This window comes from Canis lupus, chromosome 34 (assembly GCF_011100685.1).
Source record: "Canis lupus familiaris isolate Mischka breed German Shepherd chromosome 34, alternate assembly UU_Cfam_GSD_1.0, whole genome shotgun sequence".
NCBI lineage: Eukaryota > Metazoa > Chordata > Mammalia > Carnivora > Canidae > Canis > Canis lupus.
Genome location: NC_049255.1, coordinates 14,994,985 through 15,017,174, shown reverse-complemented (window position 1 = coordinate 15,017,174; position 22,190 = coordinate 14,994,985). Strand labels below are relative to the sequence as shown.

At 41.8% G+C, this 22,190-nt stretch overlaps 1 protein-coding gene across 12 annotated transcripts in view; it reads right to left on the bottom strand.

Moving 5' to 3' along the window:
* Positions 1–22,190, bottom strand: part of LOC119867493 — a 680,463-nt gene that overhangs the window by 39,839 nt on the left and 618,434 nt on the right. For 10 of the 12 annotated variants that reach the window (XR_005383757.1, XR_005383756.1, XR_005383759.1 and 7 more), the window contains 2 exons: positions 7,685–7,939; positions 3,103–3,388 (listed from right to left, as the gene is read on the bottom strand). The gene's annotated coding sequence lies outside the window, so the exon portion shown is untranslated. Of the gene's footprint in view, positions 1–3,102; positions 3,530–7,684; positions 7,940–22,190 lie in introns of those variants that run through there. The other 2 variants (XR_005383766.1, XR_005383768.1) reach the window with 2 other exon arrangements.

Genomic DNA, 22,190 nt, shown 5'->3' with positions numbered 1-22,190 from the left:
CCTTCCCTGAAATCCTAAGGTTGAGATGCTGAGATAAAAGAAGAAAGGTGTCAGGCACCTGTTTCTTAAAAAAAAAAAAGAAAAAAAAATCTGGAATTTAACCACCAGCCCAGAAAGGAGAAGTTTGATCAAGATTGGTTTGGGGGATGGGAAACATTCAAAGCAGAGACTGGCCTCTTAATTGCACTCTGAAAATAAACAAATTAAAAAAAAAAAAAAAAAGAAACAACGAGCAAGTTATTTCATTTACTCAGGGACTTAGTTACAATTCTTGAAGGACCTCCGAGGGCATCCAAGATGCTGCTGACAACGTCAAAACAGCAGCATCTTCCATTTTATTTTTAAAAATGTGGACAGAATGGGGGAAGTAATTTTCTTGGTTTTCCACTGCTACAGAAGAAAGTTCTCTCTCTCTCTCTCTCTCTTTTTAATCATGCTTCTCTACCTGTTTTTACTATCTCAGAATCTAAAAAGAGTCCCAAACCCAAAAAGAGGGTAGGGGGTGGCCGTGATGTGAGGAGGAGGAATAGGTTAGTCTTTATTTTTTTTTATTGAATTAAAATTGTATCATCTCCTTTTTATTTTTTAGTGAATTAAATTATATTATCTTTCAAGGATATAAAAACTTGTTTCCTCGCCCCATCTCCTTTTTGGAGGGTAATAAAGAGTTTTATCTAACCCCAGAGCAAGGTTCTCTCGATTTGCAGGACTGGCGCTGTGCATCTCCTACTGTGTCCAACAGGGGGCGCTGGTCACGAACCTGCGCCGCGGCTCAGCGCCGCTTCACATCTGAGCCCGGTTCCAGCCCCGGAAGGCGAGAGCCGCTCGCGGGGTCGAGTACAGAGCTTTAGTCTTCGTGGATAAAAAGAGATTAAAGGCTAAATTCTTTTTTTGGGTGTGTGTGTGTATGGGGGGGGGGTTATCAATTTTAACCAACTACGAAAATGTAGAGCTTTTTATCCTTTGATGTTCTTATAAAGAAACTCCTATTGGTTGAGGAATTACACGGTTTCTGAGCCAACACTGCAGCTACAGTGTGGGGGAAATTATTTAATTAAAAATATATTTTTCCATCTGTTCACATGATCTTTTTAGAAGTACTTAAAAAGCTGACACTGATCCCTTTGGCCTGTTAACCCTGCCCTAAGTTTCAAATACTTTAGCTATTTCGCAGGCCCTTCTATTAATTTGAAGGGGAAAAAGAAAAGAGACCCAAATATTTAAATCCCCCCCCTAAACATTTACTGTTCTGCATCCCCCCCCTTTTTTTTCTTTAAACGGGGGCTTTTGTGTGATTGACATATTTCACGACTGCCGATTCTGCAAAGCCAGGTATAAATGACAAGAAGCGGCTCTTAAAAAGAAAAAAATCTGATGTTGGACTACATAACACCCGTGTAGAAGATGAAATCTAAGTAATATTGTAATCCACCCACCCCCACCCTAACTTTAAAAAAAAAAAAAAAAAAACCTTCACCTGTATTTAAATAGCGTGTCTTTAATTACAGCAGTTGGGGATGCATGAGGCTGAAATGAAATTAGCAGTCATTACCAGTCCTTTAACTCTGTGGTGCTTTTGATCAGCACTAAATTAGCTTTCCAGTCCTAACAAAGACTCTACAGCAAGCAGTGGGCTGTAAATAAGACAGCGCGACCTGCCCTCAACACCTTTTCTCTTGTCAATCATAGCTCTATCATTCAGCCCAAGATTAACCTTTATCTACCAAATTTAAGAAAAAAAAAAAAAAAAGAACGAAAGAAAGAAGAAAAGGAAAAAAAGAAAAAGGAGGCGGGAAGGAAAGCCCCCTGACCACCACATGTCGCAATAACAGAGGTTCCTAAGAGGCCCCTTTAAATTGTATTCTAATGAGCTTGTGTCAGAATCTGCAATTTCCAAATCATCCCCTCCCCCCCCCCCCCCCACCTCAGCCCCCAAGACCCCTTCAGTGTATTAGAAGAGTCTGAATGCTGCTCAGGTAGGAAAGGAATCCCTTTCTCCGGATTGCTAATTGGGCATGGGCCACCCTCCGAAAGTCAATCTGCCAGTAGCCTCTCCTCCTCTATTAGTCTAGCAAAATTTTGGGAGAGGAGGAGATGCTTGAGGAGAAAACATTGATAATTTTAAGGCACATACATAAGTTTCTGGGATGAAAACAATCAATTTACTCCACTAATAGTCTCTTAGTTTCTAAGCCTGCGGAGAAAAACCACCAACAGCAACAACAAAAACCCAGCTGCTTTTCCCAGGATTGAATTAAGAAAGTAAAACACTGGCCCAGATGGCCATTAGAGGGCGCCCGGGAGCAAGCCCGTCCGCTCTCGCACCACTTCCCACGGCAGCCCTCCTGGCTTCCAGCTCCGCCATGCTCTCTGATTCCTGCTCTCAGGTAATATTTCCTGCTTCTCCTGTCCTCTTGCAGCTTTAGACCCCTCAATGTCAATCTCCTATAAAGAATGAGGTGTCGCCAGGTCTCTTTCTTTCTTTCTTTTTTTTTCACGCCCTCTCCCCAACTGCCACCAAAATAATAAGACGCCAGATGAAATAGTAGCAACCCTTTAATGATAGGAACCTTTGGGCTCAAATCACTCTTCCCATCCTATGTAACCTTGGTCTGGAGAAGGTGGTGGTGGTGGTGGTGGTGGTTGCTGTTTTTGTTGTTTTTGTTGTTTTTTGTTGTTTTGTTTTTGTAGGGATGAGATGCTAAAAATTCACATTTTTAAGATGGAAGCCTGAAATGTTCATTTCTGCATTTCTCTCTGGGGGCTCACGGATTTCTTCATTTTCAAAGAAAACACACACACACACACCCTTGCAAGGCAACTGATTATGTTCAGCACTGAAACTGTTCCGAAGAGAATAAAATAATGTCTTCGTTTCTGCATTTGTTAAAGAAGTCAAAATTAGCATTTAATTCCAAAAGTTAACGCTTTCAGACTTAAATCTGCCTGTGTTAAATGACTGCCACACAGGGTGTATTTCTAGATCTCTTAAAGGTCAAAAGAAAAAAAAAATAGAATGAGAGGGGAAGAAAGTGAGTTGGGGGGTGGGCGGAGAGGAGTGAGCTAGCAGTGAATGTCAAAGTTGGGTTGCAAGCTACTTACATGTCCATGCCAGATCAGGGTGTTGTCTTGTAGCAGTTTGATTGGCAGGTAAAAAAGCGAAAGAACGTGAGGGCTTCCTGAGCCTCTTGTCAGCCCAAGCTTGATCACTTCTCACCGGACAGAACGAGTTGAAGGAGCTTGCAGTTCCCCTCTCGTCCTCCATCCAAGGCACCGTGAATCCATTTCGGCTTTTCTTCCCCCCAGTCTCTCCATCAGCCTCCTGCCTTCACCCGCTTCGCCTTACACCAGCCTCCAAGACCTAGCCTAGCTTTGCCACTGCAATCCCCTGCAACAAGAAAAATCGTTTATGGCTTAAAACCCCAAATGGCTGATTTTTTAAAAGAGAGAGAGAGAGAGAGAGGGAGAGGGAGAGAGAGAGGAGTGAGAGGGTGAGGGGGAGAGAGGGGGAGCGAGAAGAATGCACCCAGAGAACAACAAAAAAGTCAGTTATCCTAACACTGCTCTATCCCCCCACCGTACAGAAGAAGAATAAAAAAAAAAAGCTTTATGTTTTTTCAGTGGGTATTCAAAGATAATTTGATGCCATTGTTTCTGCTACAGATGGTTCTTTTAAATACAATAACACGGCTCTTTGTGCAGGCTACCCACAATAAAAATCGAAAGCGTTCCCCTGAATAACCATTTTGTTCTCTCTTGTATGGGGCCAACAAAAGATGCCGTGAGGTAATGGGTTCTGTTTATTGAAGCCATAGAATAGGGGTTTGATAAAGATTTTTTTTTTTTAAAGCAGAAGACCTTGCAAGGTCGGGCTGATCTCTTCATATTTTTTTTATTAAAATATTTGTCCAATAGATTATTCCTTGGTGCAGCTGCAGGTTTCCTCCTCAATTTTTAATCAGCCCAAACATCTGTCTCTTTGAGGAGGCTTTAAAAAAATCTGCAATCGTATCAATGGTGCAGTAACCTTATCCAGTCCTGAGTTTTTAGGCTCAGTGCAGGCAAAGGCAATGGAGTTTCAATTCTCTTTGGGGTGGGGTGAGATAGGGTTGGGGGAGAGGAGACACAACCCGAGACAGAGCGACTGAAGAAAATGAGGCTTCCCTCCCACCTCCTGTCCCCCTGTTGACCATGCACAACTTGCAGGAGTCGGACACACAGATCACTGAGGACTGGAGGTATCTCTCCTGGTCTCTGCAAGCTCCCACCCCTGCGTGCACGCTGGACAGGGGGGGGGGGGGTGCGAGGCATGTTTTCTTACCATGCTTGCCTTGTCCTCAGGTTAGATCTCCAACCCTCAAAACCTAGGATGGGAGCCCAGGGGGAGGGGTGGAACAAGCTAAAGGCTAGTCTCTAGCACCCAAAGGGTCCCATTCTTGGCTCTTTCATTCACTGTTAGCTAGCTTTGACTCACTGATTGCTCTCCTGCCAGGGGACTGGTGGCCACAGCCTGCCTGCTACAGTGCCCCATCCCCTCACGCTGATTCTTTGGGCCACCCTGCGTCCTCCTCAGTTCCATGGGGAGCATCTGCCTCTTCTAGGCGGGAGAGCCCTGCCACCTAGACCTAGCTGGAGGTCAGTATCAACTTTGAGAGAACCTTGAACTCTTAGGCAATGAGGGCCCTGCAGGGCAAGATGCCTAGGTTTAGCTACCTTTCTATAGGAATTAATGCCAGGGCTCTCCGGGCCTCCAATAGCCCAGAGTGACAGTAATCCGCTTTCAGGACTTGTGCTCTGTGTGTTGTCACTTGGGGGCAAGACAATAGTCTGGGAAAATGGCTTTCATCAAAAACAAAAACAAAAACAAAACAAGTTTGCATTGGGTTCTCTATCTCTGCGCCCCCCTCCCCCTGCCCCGCAACCCATATACTCCTCCATTTTTTCCCACAAACTGTTCAAAATAAAAAAAAAAGATAAACGCTCAAATGAATCCCTGGACAACACTGGTCTTAGCTTCTACTTCCCCTTTTGGAAACAATAATGTTCTTGGTTTACATCTGGTCTGGAAGTCACCTAATAAGGGATTCTTGGGGACTATGACTTAGACACCTGTTACGGCCTTCCCTATGAATCTTGAAAGACAAATGCAAAAAAAAAAAAAGGCCAGAAAATTAAACAAATTTTCACATGCCTGTTTCTCAGTAACATTTTATATTTCAGGGAGAACACCTTAATATGAGTTCAGAAAGAATGAAGGGGCAATACCAAAAGCTATACACACCCCAACATTCTGGATCAAGAAGAGTGTGTTTGTATAAGTAAGTGTCAGTGTGTTGGGGAAAGGAAATGAAGAGTGTAAATCAAGAACCACCTTTAATAGAACAGGCTAAGGAGAGTGTACCTGTGACTTCTGGCACCGTATGAAAGGTAGGGAGCATTATGCAAAATAGTAGAAACAGTTCTTCCAAGTTAAAGGAGTGGGAGAGGGCAAATATAAAATGTTTAATCCAGTCTTCATAACTTTGCACTAGAAAAGTAATCTACTGAAATAACCTGGAATGATCTCTTCTGGCTTTGCTTGTCATATTTTTTTTCTCAATATCAGAACTTATAAAAGATGCCCCAACCTGATCAACTGTGCTTTTTCTTTTTTGAACGTACTGAAAGAAGAATCTGAATTGCTGTCCTCTTTTCACTGAGGGAGGGGCTCGGGGCTGAATCTAAGTCTGTTAAGATAGGAAGGCATCAGTGAGTAGCCTAAGGTGACTGAAGGTGAGTACACTCCACATTTTATCAATTAAATCTATTCAATCCCAGCCATAAGGAAGTTTAAAATCTCTCAAATGGCCTCAATTTCTTGTGAAGGATGGGGAAGATTGTTTTGTAGGCATGTCCCCTGAAGTCTCAAATGCTGGAATGCAGTGACCTTCCATCTGACGTGGAGGGAAGTCTCAGCCTCCAACTAAAAACCAAAACCAAAACCAAAACAAACAAACAAAAAAACCCAATGTGCAACGTGTTAAGGTGAAGGGTCAAAGTGCCAAACTGCCTTGGTAGGTGAGGGAATCCAGAACCAGGTCGCCTGCAACTGGAAAACTGCTTTGAAAAATAACCTTTCTGTATCCTGCAACTAGGCTGCCAGGTCAGCTCCCTTTCTCAGAGCAAACACACCCCGCCCAAAACGATTCCAAGTTGTGGAAACGGCTTTCTGAAGAGGTTGGGGGCGGGGGTGGGGTGGTGGTGGTGGGGAGATCCGTGTGAACCCAGTTATGGGTGTTCATAGGTGGCTCTGAATTGGAAACTTCGCTACTGAGACGTGCTTTGGGGCCAAAGGAGCGCTCTCCGATTCTACAAGCCCAAAGCTGTCCTGGGGCGCTGTGGGCTTTTACCCCGAGCCTCCTAGGCTGGGGTGCCGCGAGGGCGAGCGAGGGGCATGCGGCACGAGCACGAGCGACTCCGACGTGGAAGGACGCGGGGGAGGGAAGGGACAGGTGGAAAGGGCGGAAGAAGGAGGATTTCTGCGAACTGATGGCGGAGGGGGTTTGCCAGAGGGGCACGCGGGGCCCGGTTGCAAAGTGGCGAGCGCGGCTTGCAAGGAGACCCCGTACGCGCGATCAGGGGCTGCGCGTTCCTCGACCCCGTGGCCGCCCCGGCACGACGTTCCCCAGAGCGCCCAGCGCCCGCCTCTGCCCCGGCTCCCTCCTCCCCGACCCGGCCGCTCCAGCGCGTCCGCACGTGCGGGTCGGTGGGGCCGGGACGCCTCGGCCCCGACCCGCGGCCGGCCCCCCGCCCCTGCCAGCGGGGCCCCCGCGGCCGCGCCAGGTCGGAGGGCGGCTGCGCCCGTCACCTGCAGGCTTGCGGCGCCCGGGCCGCCCTGTGCCCCGCGGGACTCGGGACGCCCCGCTCCCCTCCCCTCCCCTCCCCGCCCGCCCCTCGATGCACGCGGCGGGACGAGTGGGCCGCGCCGCCGGGCAGACGTCGGTGCAGCCGCGGCCCCGGGCCGGACGTGCCCTGGACGCCGGCTGCCCGCGCTGCGGGGTCCAACCGGGAGCGGAGCGCGCGCCTCGAGGCCCCGGGACCAGCTGCTGGTCGGAGCCGCGCCCTTCGCGCCCCCCCGCCCCCCGCGCCGCCAGCGCTGCTTTCGGTGGTCGCGGAAGCCCGAGGGGACCCGGACCCCGCGGCGGCGCAGCCGCGACCCCTCGGCTCGCGGGGCGGGCGGGCGCCTGGGTGCCTCGCGGGGACGAGCCGCGCCCCCTGCGCCCGCGGGCCCTCGCGCGCCGCCCGCTTTCCCGCGCTCTGGGCGCCGCTCCAGCGCCGCGCGCCCCGGGCCCGCGAGGCCTGCGGGGACCTGGGGACGGGCGGCGGCCGGGCGAGCGGAGCCCCGACCCGGGCTCACGCGTCCGAGCGCCGCCGGCCCCCGCTGCTCCTCGGCGGGAGCGCACGGCCGGCGGGTTCGGCTCGCTCTGCGGTGCGTCGGTGCAGGGACGCGGGCTGGGAGGCCGGGGGCGCTGGGGGGCGCTGGGGGGCGCTGGGGGGCGCGCCCCCTCCGCGAGGCCCGGCCGGTCACCTCGGCGCGGCGGGGAGCCGAGCGAGCGGGGGTGCGGGTGCGCGGCCGGAGAGCCCGGGCGTCGCGGTGGCCGGGGTGGCCGGGGTGGCCAGGGACTCCCAGGGCCCTCCTTCCTACCTGGCGGGAAACGGGAACTCTCAGATTCCCCGGGCCTTTGTTTTATGCCAAGGCGGACACCTGGTTCTAGAGACAGGTGTGTTTCTAGGACTAAGAGGAGAGTTGGAGGAGCCGGGAACAAGGCCTAGGGGCGCGTTCATCGATGGCGTCTTTTAAAATTTTCTTGTTATGAGCCTGCTTGGCTCAATCCGAAGAGTGTGCGCCTCTTAATCTCCGGGATCATGGGTTCTAGCCCCATGTTGGGGGTAGCGATTACTGAAAAAAAAAAAAAATGAATGGTGTTTTTTAAAAGTTTAAATTCTTGTTATGTAAGAAATGAAGTTATACAAGCAATCGCACGTTTTGAGTTTATGGGGTAACAATATCAATTTTAAAGTGTAAAGTATTTAAAATATACCACACATTTTGTGACCCCCTCCTTTTTTCCTCTGATTTCTTGCTTTACCAATAATTGAGAGTTTCAATAAATGGAAATGTCTCTAGGCTCTCCTGGAGTAACGGGAAGGCACCATGGGATATTTGTCCTGTGTCTCTCTGGCATACACCAGTACCGTATACATGAAATTCCTTCTTGCATCAATCCAAGGTGAATAAACTTGTGTTTTAGAGAAAATATTATCATTTGCTGGACTTCAAGAATAACCTAAGGTGGGGATATCTTCCAAATGTACACCTTATGCAATATTGTAACTACCAGTACACAGTTGGATGTGCTAGGCTTATATTTGAACCAAAATTCACATAGGGCAGCCCCACGAGCGCTATTGCAGACCCAGTGCAAAGGCTGCATGTTCATAAAAGTTTGAAAAAGTATCCCAAAGTGTGGTGATTATTCTTTGTTTCTCTATTTCAGAGGCCCAAGGATAGGGAGTTAGCCTGGGTGGCCTATGACACGTTCTTAGAGTAAATACTGTGATGAATTTCGGAAGAAAAGGAGCATACCATTTAGGGTTTTGACTATAGAAGGGAGTTAATGATTCCAGGAAAATGATTTTAGGCAGACTTTCTATTTACACTTCCCCTTCCAAACCTGTCTCCTATCATTCTCCCTTCACCATTGAAGAAAGAACAACATTTTATTTGCTTGAAGGGTAAAGAGAGGAAAGGAACTAAACTTTAGTGAGCATCTATTATTTATCAGATATTTTCTCTTACCTAATTCTCATAATAATCTTATAAAATTGGAACTATTATCCCCCCCCCCTTATTTTTAATAAAGTATGGGAAGATCCAGCTGGGTTAAATGTCTATGGTTACACAGCTGGGAAATAGTAGATCTGGGTTTCAAATCTAACTCTATAATTCCAAAACCCAGGCCAGTCTTTAGAATCAGGTGGACTGAGTCCAAATGGACTTAGGCAAGCATTATTGGGTTACTGACTGTTGTGGGTACAGGAGGAAATTGGTTGTGGACAGTGTGTGGTCTTGTCTTTTCCTTCTTTCCTTTCTCTGGATGGCAGCCTCTTAATTCTGGCTCTCCTTAGGATCTTTTGGCTATGGAGAGGTTGACTTAAGGCAAGGATTATAAAAGTCTGTGTCTTTTTTTCTGTGCCATACTCAAGTTGGACCTAGAGTGTAAACTCAATTTTTTTGAATATACGCCTCATTTGGCATCAGGTTTAAGGCTACCCATAGGCTGGCTTGATCAAGGTAATGCTTTCATGAGGACAGACTCATATAGGTGAGACTAAGTACCACTCTTAAAACCCCAGCCTCAGCAACCAAAAGGGTGGGAGGGGAATATAGTAATAACAGAACACATGACTACTAATTAACCTTATTAACAACTGCAAACCAGCGAACATTTATATTTTTATTTTCTCAGAAAGGCAATTAAAATTTTTTGCCTTCTATTAACTACCTTTCCCCTCCAGATAATCACCTATATCAAAACCACCCTTTAAAAGGTCAGTAGAAATTATTTTTAAGACATTCAAATATAAAAAAAGTATTGTTATTTTAATAGGCACTGTGGATAGTTTAATTTGTATCTTGTATTAAATTAAACATATGGTGAACAGGGTATAATAGATTTTCTGTAATTTAGCTGCCAATGTGGCAACAGCAGCCAGTTACTCTCACCAGCAGACTTGTCAGTGGTTTGTTTACTAGCTTATTTGAATTAAAATAAAGCTTCGCTTCTGCTGACTGCACATCATTATCTATGAGACCATAATCCTGCTAGCAAATCCTATATCTTCCAGAACTGGCTCTTTTGTTTGGGATTACTGAGAGCTTAGCCTATAACAAAGAGGAATAAGGCATCCCTCTCATCCTCATAATTAAGTGTGGGGACTAATTTAGAAACAAACCCAGAAAGATGTACTATTTGGAGTTATATTTCTATACAGAAGGAGGAGAAACAGGATAGGCCAAACACCCGATTGTTAACAGAATGTTTAAACTATTAAGCAAGTGTACTACAGGAATCCAGCTTGTTAAAATTAAGAGCAATAGCAAATAAGGCATTGATGGCCTTTGCACGGGGCAGTAATTCTGTATGAAGGATCTGAAGGTATGTTTGGGAAGAGGAAGTATTAGGGTGTCAAGTAGGAAAAGATGTGCTGTATTCTATGCGAATGCCATTTATTTTGTTCCTCCATCATTCTAATAGGGCCACACCAATTAATAGTTATTATTGTGCGCAGAGTCATTAAAATGCTAAATAAAAATAAATTTTAAAAAACCCACACTTTTTTATGCACTAGAAAAATATAGCTCACTAGAAACTGTTAATATTTACTTCCAAGGTACAGAAGATTGAGCATTTAGCAAAAAGAAAAGAATGGATGCTTTTTCTTGGCTCTTTCCATATACGCAAAACAAACGCGCCTTCCATATGCTCAAAACAAATCTTCATGAATTCTGGCAACCCAATTCTATCTGTGTTTAAGGAGAGAATTTCACAACTAGGACGTATATAAAAACGGCTTTTACAATGCACAATCCATACATAAACTGATGCCTGTTTGTTAAAGAAGAGGGAAAACACAGGGGTTGATTTATCAATGTCTTTAACATTAATTGTCACAGATGGGAATTCTGAGGACCTCTGTGAAACCAAACCAGGCCCTAGTGAATTATAAAGCAGGTCCTTAGACTTTAAAAAACATTTAGGCAAAGTGACAGTTCAGAACATCTGTTAGCCTTCTGTCTGAGTATAAACTAGATGTCATGGAGTGCACAGCTGTAGGCATTTTAGGCTTTTTTGCCAACATCTGTCACAGCAGTACAATAATATAGGTAATTATCAACACCTTATATAAACTGTTTGCTATTTTAATTTTTAGAAAGAGTAAAATTAGTGTTACAGTCCTTGGCAAAAATAATTGAGATGAATAGAATCATTTTTCTCTCAAAGATGAATAAACGATCTGATAATTCTTTGAAAACACACATTTTAAATATTTTCTGCAGCCAATAATGGTATTATACTAAGCAAAAATCCCAAGTGATTTTTTTTTTAAGTAAAGGCAAAAGTACAAGTAAAATAAGAGGAAAGGTAGAAACAGGCTCTGAATTTTCTATTCAGAGCAACCAAAGATGATGTTTTGTGACAAAAATATAGAGCTTGTTAATACCCCACAATTGTGGCATTAACTGATTCCATATTCATAAAGATAAAAAATTCATTTTATAACGTCAGTAAAGCAAAATTTGTAGTAATGAATCATGAAAATTTGTCTTCCTCTTCCCTCCTAGCTCTTCTGAGTCCTAGAAATTTGCAGAGAAATGGCATATGAAACTGTAATTCACATCTGCCACCTTAGTAACTAAAGTTAATTTGAAAAGGGTCAGCACATTGTATAAATCCAAGGATCCATCATTATTTTAGTGCCACCTGGCTATGGATCATCTACAGTGCTCATCCTAAGATACTGGGCATTATTGTCTCATATCTGATTCCCTTGACCTATACTACAGTTGTTTTTCAGTTTAAAGAACTCCGAAGCAGCAAGACTATATTCCAAAGCACCTGTTCTGAGGAAGATGCCAGTCAATAATGTCTTATTGAAAGACCAGGCCCAGCTAGAGGAAATAGAGGAATTGAGCTGCAGTTGGATTTCATCATCTAAACATGCAATGTAATCTTAACCAATTCATTACACAGTCCTTTTGTTTCCACTACAAAAGGGATGTTACCTTTGTCAGAGGTTGTAATTCCAGTATGTTCAAGCAAAGACAAGGGAGAAATTGAAAAACTGCTATCAATTCTACCTATAGCCAGGAAGAACTGTAGGGTCAGAAGGTCATTATCACTGTCCCGTGTACAGTTTAGACTAGACCACAGAAAACTTAAGTTCCATGTTGCGACAGAAAGGTATAATAAGGAGACAGACGCAAAAATACTAAATGAGAATAGGAGTAGGGAATCATAGTCTTGAACACATTTGATTTAGCACATGAAGAATCCAATGAAGCGAATCTCTATTTGGGCAATCGTAGATGCTTAAGATTATGCTTTCTCGGGACAATCTTGTGGAGAAGGAAAATTTTATTAATGAGAGGCCACCATGGCAAAAAAAAAAAAAAAAATTGAGTCACAAATGTCAGTGTTCAGAATCTAAAGGTCTAGAAAGGGTTGAATGAGAAAGAGGAGGAGGAAGCAAATACGGATATAAAAGGGAGACAAGTTGGCCCAAAAGGAAGGATTAAAAATGAAAGGAACTAAAGAAAGAGAAAAAGGTGATAGACAGTAACAGAGAATAAGGCTGTGGCAGCTAGGGGGAGGAGCAAAGGAGGATATTGATCACCAAATGGAGTATTAGGGACCAAATAACAATTTAGAACCTGTGAGTGTTAGCACTTCCTAATGAGAGTGATCAGCTGTTAAGAAATGAGTCTTGGAAAGAGAAACACATTTAAAAATAATAGCTCAGTAGTATGGTTCTGAGGTCTGGGAAAGTGGGCTCATCTGACATTTCTCAAGGCCATATTTCTTCACCAGCAAGGGGAAAACAATGTATTTTGACATCTAGAAAAGGAGGGGGGAAAAAAAGAGAAAGTAACCCACTTCCCACACACCTTGAAAAATATTTAATGATGAATGTGACTCCTTAAGGGCGTTACTTTTTCCTTCTGTTTTAAATGTTTGGAACGGAATAATAGTGCCAATCTGCAACATCAGCTTCAAAACTGATTAGACTCAACAGTTTTCACTACAGTGGTGGTTTATAAGGAGATACATACTATTTCAAAGTGCATACTGTGAATATAAAGGTGTATTTGTGTATAAATACTCCTCTTTGATTCCTTGGCACACCTTGATTGATAAGAATAATACTTTGTCAGGGTCCATTTTATATGTTGAAAATCATTTCCTAGAAGGCCGAGCTAGCTCTGATCAACGCCCTGAAAGAGACACGGTTTGCAGTTAGCATGCTCTCATCTTCGTCCTTCTTTTGTGCTCTGGCCTCTCCCTGCTTTGCCCACTGCCCTCATCTCCCTTCATTAAGTATCTTAATCCAGGCTGATGTTCCCTAGGTAGTGTCCCAGGCTTGCTCCATTTTTTTTTTTTTTTTTTGCTTTTCAAAATCTGAAACAAATGGCTAATAAATGGATTCACCGTAATGTACTAATGACTGATAATAATAATGTGTTCTTTCATCAAAGTTACTAGCTCTATGCCAGAAGCTCTTTGAAGGGGGGGTGGGGCACAGATCTTGGTCATTTTTGTATCCACTGTATCGCCCAACAAAGTGCCTTTCTCATAATAAATATACATTAACTGGTAAATAAATATTTGTTGAGTTTGATGTTTTTCTTCCTAAATCTAATGTGTACTTACTGAGAGTATTTGTATTTTTTATTTTAAAATGTTATGTATTTATTTTTTAAGTTCCTGGCTAGAGAGATACAGTGGTCAAGCTGAATTAGTCTTTAAAACTGATGCTTCATTTTCCTTATTGATATTTATTGTAAGCACATGAGAAGAAAATTTAAAAGAAAAATGTAATTTATAATACAACCCCCTCACACCATAAATAACTTAAATTTTATACATTCCTTTCTAATCTGTGGCTCATAAATACTTAAAGTTGTATTTGTTGTACACATATTTTTAGGTATTTTTGTGTATTTAATTTTACTGAGTTTTGAAAGTGAATTTGTCATTAAGGGACAAAGACTTACTCTAAATATTCACATTTCTAATGGTGGAGTTATAGACAACCCCCCCACCCCCCCCCAAAGTCTGAAAATATATTTTTGGATTGGGGAAACTTTTGCAGTGCTCCCTTAAGGCCAGTGTTTCTGAGAAGTAGCTAATCTTTTATCTTCTAAATCATAGGATCTTCTGTTTTAGAAGGAGAATTTGGAAGCGTAGGATTTTAGGGAGGTAAAGCATTTTGGATCTTCTTAGAGAAAAAGAAGATCCAAAATGAGATTTAATAGTAAGCATTAACTTCCATTTTGAATGTCAATAACTGAAGGCACTTATCTTTTACAGAGTCTACCTAGAAAAAAGTCTCAGATCTGAGTTTTTCTATACTTATTCCATATATATATATATATATATATATATATATATATATATATATATATATATATATAGTAAAAGAGGAGTCTGGTCAAAAGGGTTTGGATGTGTAGGCCATAGTCACCAGTGTAAAGAAAAATCAAATTAATTTTCCTATTATCAATCAACTCAGGCACTATCCCACTTGCAGGTAACCCAAAGCCCTTTAGAGAAGAAACACTGGAATATTTTTTAATCATGAGATCATATTGAAAACTTTCAAGTGTTATATAATTAGTAATTTTATCCTTATACGTCAAAAGGATTTGGGAGAACTGCCACAATGTGGAGTTTAGTCTTGAATGTCCATTATCAGCAAATGGAGTGATAGAATAATGTGATAAACAGTTTATTGGAAATATGTACTTTATTGCAGTTCATTTCTCTCCTTTCCCCTACTCTGTTACAACCTTACTATCTGCTGTGGTACTTATATATTCAAGGCAAGTAGTGATCCACTTTTCTTAGACACACACACATGCACACACGTATGTGGGCTCACCCCGTGACACCCAATTGTAGGAGGCTGATTCATTGTGCTGTGCAGTGTAATCCACCATTTCTTATTTAAGTCGGATGGCATCTAGAGTACTTTTCTTTCCTAACATGAAACTAAAATCTTACAAGGCCACCGCCAATATGTAATATTATCAGTCTAAACACAGAAGGAGATTGCTTCCTTTTTAAAGAAGGTTAGAGTTCAGAGGATCATAGAGCAAGACCCTCTGGAATTCTCTCTTATAACTCAGCTTGTCCTGAAGGGACCAGAAAATCAGGCCACAGCCCAGACAGAGAAAATTGTGCTACAGAGAAAATGCAGAGCTGATTCTCATCTTGCACCTGCAGAATCTGCTGTCAGCTGTTCAATTCTAAGTTCTGTGGCTTTTCTTGATTCCTGCCTGTTGGCTGGCTAATTTATTAACTCCTTAATATCTGTAGCAAAGACCACATAGGCAAATATTTATGGGATCAAGAAAAACACAAGAATGAAAGGGTGATTGAGCAGGCTGACTGAATTTTGTGTTTACTTCACTAAATCATTGCTGAGAGTTGTCGCAACAGCTGCACACAGTCCAGAGTGGCATCTCAAAATTCAGCCTTGACTTCCTAGCCTGGCTCCCATTCATTCCACCTTCAACAGCCAGCTAGCCATTCAGTACACCATCCTCATTTTATGTTGCAGGCAAAAAGCCAACAAAAATATGGTCACATTTAAAAGCCTTTTAAGCAGTGAGCACCTCCCTCCTTTCCCAATTGTTCCCTGCTTTTTCACATTCCTAGTTAATAGGTTTTTAAAGCAGTTTCCCCAACTCTTTTCCTGCCACATACTGTCTTGCCTGGCATCTATGCAGCAAAAGGCTGTTCTTCAAGAGGCTTTTAAATCCATTGTACCTCTTCGTGCCTTTCAACTGCTAACTCTTCAGGTATGGACTGTGTTTCTTGCTTAGCATATTTTGCATGTTCCAAGCCATTCACAGCAACTACAGCAAAAATGAGGATAAAAATAAAAATAATAAATACAATTATTTTAATTGAAATTTAGGACCAAGTCTGCAGTTTTCCTTTTGCTCACGGTATTCTACAGATATCCCACAAGAGGGGCATTTTCAGGAAGCGTGTAATTTTGAATTGAAATATATAAAAGTTTCTTTCTTTCTTTTTTCTTTTCTTTCTTTCTTTTTTTTTTTTTTACACTTAAGGGTCCCTAGTAAGTCTTGAGGCTTTGCTTTGTTGAAACACTGACATGCTACATGAGGCTGTTTGAAAATCCTCTCCCTGCCACCTTGTTTTTGTTATTAGAACGAGGTTAAGATGCAAATGGTGAGCATAGGAACCTTGAATATTGAGAGCTGGTAAAGTTCTAACAGGCTGTATTTATAGTTTTCACTTAACAAATATTATTGTCTGCTCTGTGCCAGGAATTGTGCTTAGGCAGTAGATGTAAAGATGAAGAGGAAACAGTCTTTGTTGCAGAAGAGGCTCATGATCTAGTGAGGAGAAAGCCAAGTAAATAAACAATCACATACATATTTTGAGAAATGATGCTCTGTGGCTTTGCTTGAAATTAAAATGACTTTTTGGCGCAGAGGTAAGACATCTAAGGTAGGTAACTATGCTGTTAAAAACTGAAGTAGGGCAGCCCGGGTGGCTCAGCGGTTTAGTGCCGCCTTCAGCCCAGGTTCTGATCCTGGAGACCCAGGATCGAGTCCCATGTTGGGCTCCCTGCATGGAGCCTGCTTCTCCCTCTGCCTGCCTCTCTCTCTCTCTCTCTCTGTCTCTCATGAATAAATAAATAAAATCTTAAAGAAAAAAACTGAAGTAAACATGCATTTCCCTCTTGACTATGTAAAATAATAACGACGAGTGCCCACTTTTAAATACTTAACAACTGTATGCTCTTTTCAGGCCCTGCAATGCTGTCTGCTTTTTCTTCAACTTTGAGACCAGTGATCTCATCATGTTGCCAAAATGAATTGAGGTTTTTAAGCAATGTAGCTTATTTATAAATTATTCAAATACTGAAGTCTTATAATATGTTCCTTTTTTTCCTGGTTTTGTCTGGTGGGTGATATTTTATTGTAAGCTACAGAAAACTAGATTAGCAAAGGCTCTCAAGGATAAAACTATTTGTAACAATCATTTTTATGCTACTGCTATGCCTGGCACAAACTTTACATTTAAATTATTTTCCCATGAGTTATTTGTAATTCTGTCTCTCTTTTAAAGAAAGGTTCATGTCGTTATCCTGCCTGTTATGTCAGCCCTGGTGCCTACCATAATAATTGACATATAGGAAACATTTAGAAGGAAGGATGAAAGGAAGAAATGAATGAAGGAAAATGTTCAATCTTTTCTTCACATTGAAGTAGTAAACAGATCTAATGAGCCACCTGCATCACTCCCCTTCTGACACCACAGTTGTTTTTATTTTATACACTGCAATACTTTAGCTTTTAAGATAAGCTGGTCACTCAATACATCCAACTTCTAACAGCCAGATGCACATATTTATTTTTTGTTTGCATGATTTTCTACAAAAATACAATTACGATAATTTCATTCAAATAGATTTGGATAGTAGTGTCACTAAAGAGGAAGTAACTACAAGGAGTATTTCAGTCAAGACTCAAAAGAGTGAGAGTTTTTATTTTATTCTTTCTCTAAAGGAAGATTGGCTTGTGCCAAAGTGACACTTACTTTTGATTAGAAATCATATTGCAATGATGCGTCATGTTGTGATCCATCATACCTTGTACTGGACTACATCTCCGGTAGTCCTGTTACAGGACTTATAATCATTTTTATAAGTCTAAAATTTAAAAAAAACTGTTATAGGATATAGGTGTGCATGCCTTTAAAAAGAAAAAAAATATATAAAAAAAAACCCCAAAGCAAATGATTTCTAAATCTTCATTAAGGGAAATAAAACTTGGTTCTTTCTTTCTGATTTGCTTTTCATTGATTAATTTATTCAATGCATATTTATTGACTACCAATTGTGTGAAAGAGGTTGCATAGATACTGTGAGGGAAACAAAAATGAGTAAGAAATAGTCCCTGCTTCCCCGAGAATTTTTAATCTGGTAAACAAGATGATACCACACATAAAATATAATGTAAGGCTAAATATGATTAAAGTCTCAAGGGAGGCACAATAGGGAGGTAGAGTTTGAACTGGACCTTGAAGAATTTAAAGTAGCAGAGATGCGAGGAAGATTTTATAAACAGAGAAAATGGCACACGATAAGGCTCCCTGGCTGGAGCATGGTGGAAGTATTGCGATGAAGGCTTGAGTAGGTTAAGGTCATGTAGTAGCAGCATTTGGATACAAACCATGATGTTCAGACGTACATTCAGGGAATACTGGGAAGTTATTTTTTATTTTATTTTTTAAAGCAGACTCCACACCCAGCATGGAGCCCAACGTGGGGCTTGAACTCATGACCCTGAGCCAAGATTAAGAGTTGGTTGCTTAACCAACTGAGCCACCCAGGTACCCCCTGGGCAGTTGTTTTTAAATTTGGAAATAGAAATGGTGTGTTTTCCCCCCAGGATTAATTAGGCTGTTAATCTGCTGGGTGGCTAGGTATGTGGGCAGGAAAAGCTAGCAGTGGGGAGCTGAGTTGGGAAGGTGAGGTGAGATGCCAGGATAGGAGAAGTACTTATGGGATTTTGGCTGTTGGTAACTAAAAGAAGCAGTGCGTACTAGATGAATACTGTAGCTATACGAGCTGCTAAAAATTTGCCTAAGTAGGAGTGATGGAAAGCAATCAAAGGGAATTGAGTATGGGACCAAAATTTTAAGCAAGGAAAATAGGCAGATTGGTGGTTTTAGATTAGAAAGAGGAAAGTCAAATGGAGGAACAGGATTTGTGGGAAAGATATGAATTTGGTTTTTAACTTTTGTGTTTGAATAGCTGTTAGTATGTTCAGGTTGAGGACAACCATAAGTGAGTCATGAAATGAAGGAACTTGGGAGAAAGGTCAGGGCTAGAGACAGAGATTTTGGAATCATCTGCATTGTAATGATAATTGAACCTTCACAAGGGAATACGTTCTCGTAAAGAGAGAGGGTGATGAGAGAGGGGAACTATGCATAGAACCTGCACAGTTGAATTCAGTGAGATGAGCCTGTAGAGAAGACAGAGGTACAGTCATCAAAATGATTAGGGGAAGGGGTATAGGGACTGAGAAAGGAAAGAGTCAGAAAAATGAGGCGAGGCCAATAGCAACGAGAAATGTTCACTTTTTAAAAAAAAATTCTCATTTTAAAAACATTATTTTTTTTATCTGCATGTTTTGGTGTTATATACATCACATGTGTGTTCTATGTTTTGAAGGAGGTACACTAAACTATTAGTAATTGTTAATCCAGAGGACTTGGGGGGTAGTGGTAGATTTTCTCTGTATAAGTACATAAAGGTATATCAGTCAGGATCCCAGGAGGAAACAGATGGCACTTTTAAATTAGGATAATCAAGATGTGTGTCATAAAGAGACTATTTATAAACATGTGGAAAAGGTGTTGGGAAAGCACAAAGATTAGTATAGTATCCCAGGACTAGTAAAAGCAGCGGTTGCTCATGTCCCCAGGATATATGACAAGGAGGGGGAACAATTTCTGTAACTCAGAGAGAAAGAATGGTGAAGGGAGGGCCACCTTGAGAGAAGATGATTTTGGTCAAGGAAGCAATAAGCCTGAGGAAACCTCTAGCAAGGAGACTAGGGAAATGAATACCCCAGTATACAATCTTCTACTCTGGGATGTCTTGTGCTGGAGGGAGGAGGGAGGAGGGAGGAGGCGGGAGGGAGGGAGGGCGGAGGGAGGGAGGGAGAGGGAGGGAGGGGGGAGGGAGGGGAGGGAGGGAGGGAGGGAGGAGGGGGAGGGAGAGGAGGAGGAGGAGGAGGAGGGAGGAGGAGGGAGGAGGGAGGAGGAGGGAGGGAGGAGGGAAGGGAGGAGTGAGGAGGAGAGAAGGGAAGGAAGGAAGGAAGACGCAAGGAAGGAAGGAAGGAAGAAAGTTTCCTCCAGTGAAGGATTCGAAACTTCCTTACCTTCCCTTCCCTTCCCTTCCCTTCCCTTCCCTTCCCTTCCCTTCCCTTCCTCTCTCTCTCTCTTTCTTCTGTTTAAGTAATCTTAGTACCCAACATGGGGCTCGAACTCACAAGCCCAAGATCAAGAGTCACATGCTCCACTGACTGAGCCAGCCAGGGTCCCCTCACTCTTGGATTTCTTGCAGCAGGTTGTCCTAACCCAATTAGGTGCTAGGTGTTCAGGGAACATGGCTAGACAGGGCAGCTTCTTGAGGCATAGCAGGGTGGGCAAGGGTCCGAACAGGCGAATGGAAGATATTTGGCACAAACTGTATTGTGTGAATTTAAAGGCATAATTGTGTATTACCTCTTTAGTTTCCTACAAGTGTGTGACTTTCTGCATAGCTTATGCATTCATGTAATAGAGTTATAAAGTAATTCAGTGTATAAATAATGATTAAAGAAAAATAATTGATAACCTGCCTCCCCCAAAGCCCCCAGCTTAGATGCTTTTCTAGTGAGATTTTACGAACTTTCAAGGGATAAACAGTATTTATTTTATGAAATTGCTCCAGAAAGGGCAGCCCAGGTGGCTCAGCGGTTTAGCGCCACCTTCGGCTCAGGGCGTGATCCTGGAAGCCCGGGATCAAGTCCCACGGTGGGCTCCCTGCATGGAGCCTGCTTCTCCCTCTGTCTGTGTCTCTGCCTCTCTCTCTGCATCTCTCAGTGTCTCTCATGAATAAATAAATAAAATCTTTAAAAAATTGCTCCAGAAAAAAAACAGAAGAGAAGCTGTCCAGTTGTCCAGCTAATTTTATGAAGCTTGTATAATCTTGATATAAAATCAAGATAAAGGATAAAGAAGACATAAGTAAAGCATAAGCCTATGTCACTTGTGGATATGGGCATAATAATTTTAAATAATATACTAGCTAACCAAATCCAACAGTTTATTAAAAAATCATACATATTGATCAAGTAGTATTTATGCCAAGAATGAAAGGATAGTTCAACATCAAAAAAATGTATCAATGTAGGACGCCTAGGTGGCTCAGTGGCTGAGCGTCTGCCTTCCGCTCAGGTCATGATCCTGGGGTCCTGGGAATGAGTCCCACATTGGGCTCCCGGTGGGGAGCCTGCTTCTCCCTCTGCCTATGTCTCTGCCTCTCTGCGTGTCTCTCATGAATAAGTAGGCGAAATCTTAAAAAAAAAAAATGTATCAATGTATTTCACTTTAACAGCAGACCAAAGAAGAAATATCCTATGATGATTTAATGGGACACAAAAACATCTTATTTGTGATAAAAGTTGCAGAATAAAGTATTAATACTTATTTATGATAAAATTTATAGAATATTGGAAGCATCAAAGAACTTACCAAATTATTTATGAAAAAGTTGCAATAGATTCACTGGAATGAATTTTAAGTATTTTTATTGGAACAAAAAAATAAGAAAAGGAGGTTTACAATTTCCACTACCATTTAAACATAATCATTGAAGGTGCTATCTTGTAAAGTAAAATAAAGACATAAGGCATATTAGGATTGGAAGAGATAAAAATCATTTTTAGCAGGTGATATGATTTATCTATATAGAAAATCCAACTGAATAAACATACTATGAGTGCTAACAAAAACTGAGGAAGGGTAATAGAAATAGATAAATCAGCTCAAAAAAGCACTTCTTTTAGACAGATTATTCTCATAATAAAAATAAGATTTTAAGAAATATAAAGCTTTATGTTTGGGGTTTGCTTTAACAGAAAAATAGAAAAGGGCATAAATAAGATTTGAGTCAAAGAAGCGAAATACTGTTTTCATGGTTGGTATGAATTAACCTAGTAAAGTTATCAGTCCTCTCCAAGTATACATGCAAACTAAATGAATTTCTATTCAAAATTCTTACTGATATTTGAGCAATGTAACAAATTTTAAAATTTATATGATGCCTGAAGTCCCCCAAATGTCTAAAAAAGTACATAGAAAGATGATCCAAATATATAGTTGTCACTCTCACTCATCAGATATTAAGCCATACTATAAAGGATGATATGATGCTGTTGTCCTAGCAATATATAAATAGACCAATGAAGCAGAATTTAGAGCTCAGAAATAGATCTAAGTATTTGGAAGGACTTATTATATGATAAAGCTTTGTACCACATGGCAATTTAAAAAGGACAAAATGTTTAGTAGATAATAGGATAACTGTCTCATTATATGGAGAAAAATATAGACCTCTAAGTTACACAAAGGTTAGCTCCAGGCAGATTAAAAACCTAAATGTAAGAAATAAATCTATAAATAGAAGAAAACGTGAAATAAAATCCTTGTGACCAAGGGGGTAAGGAGAGGCTTTTTAAACAAAATCTCAAAAGCACCGATGGTAAGTCAAAAAAGAGTAGTTGGATTTGGCTATAACAAAATTACTTTGTTCAATGTAATGTACTGCAGATA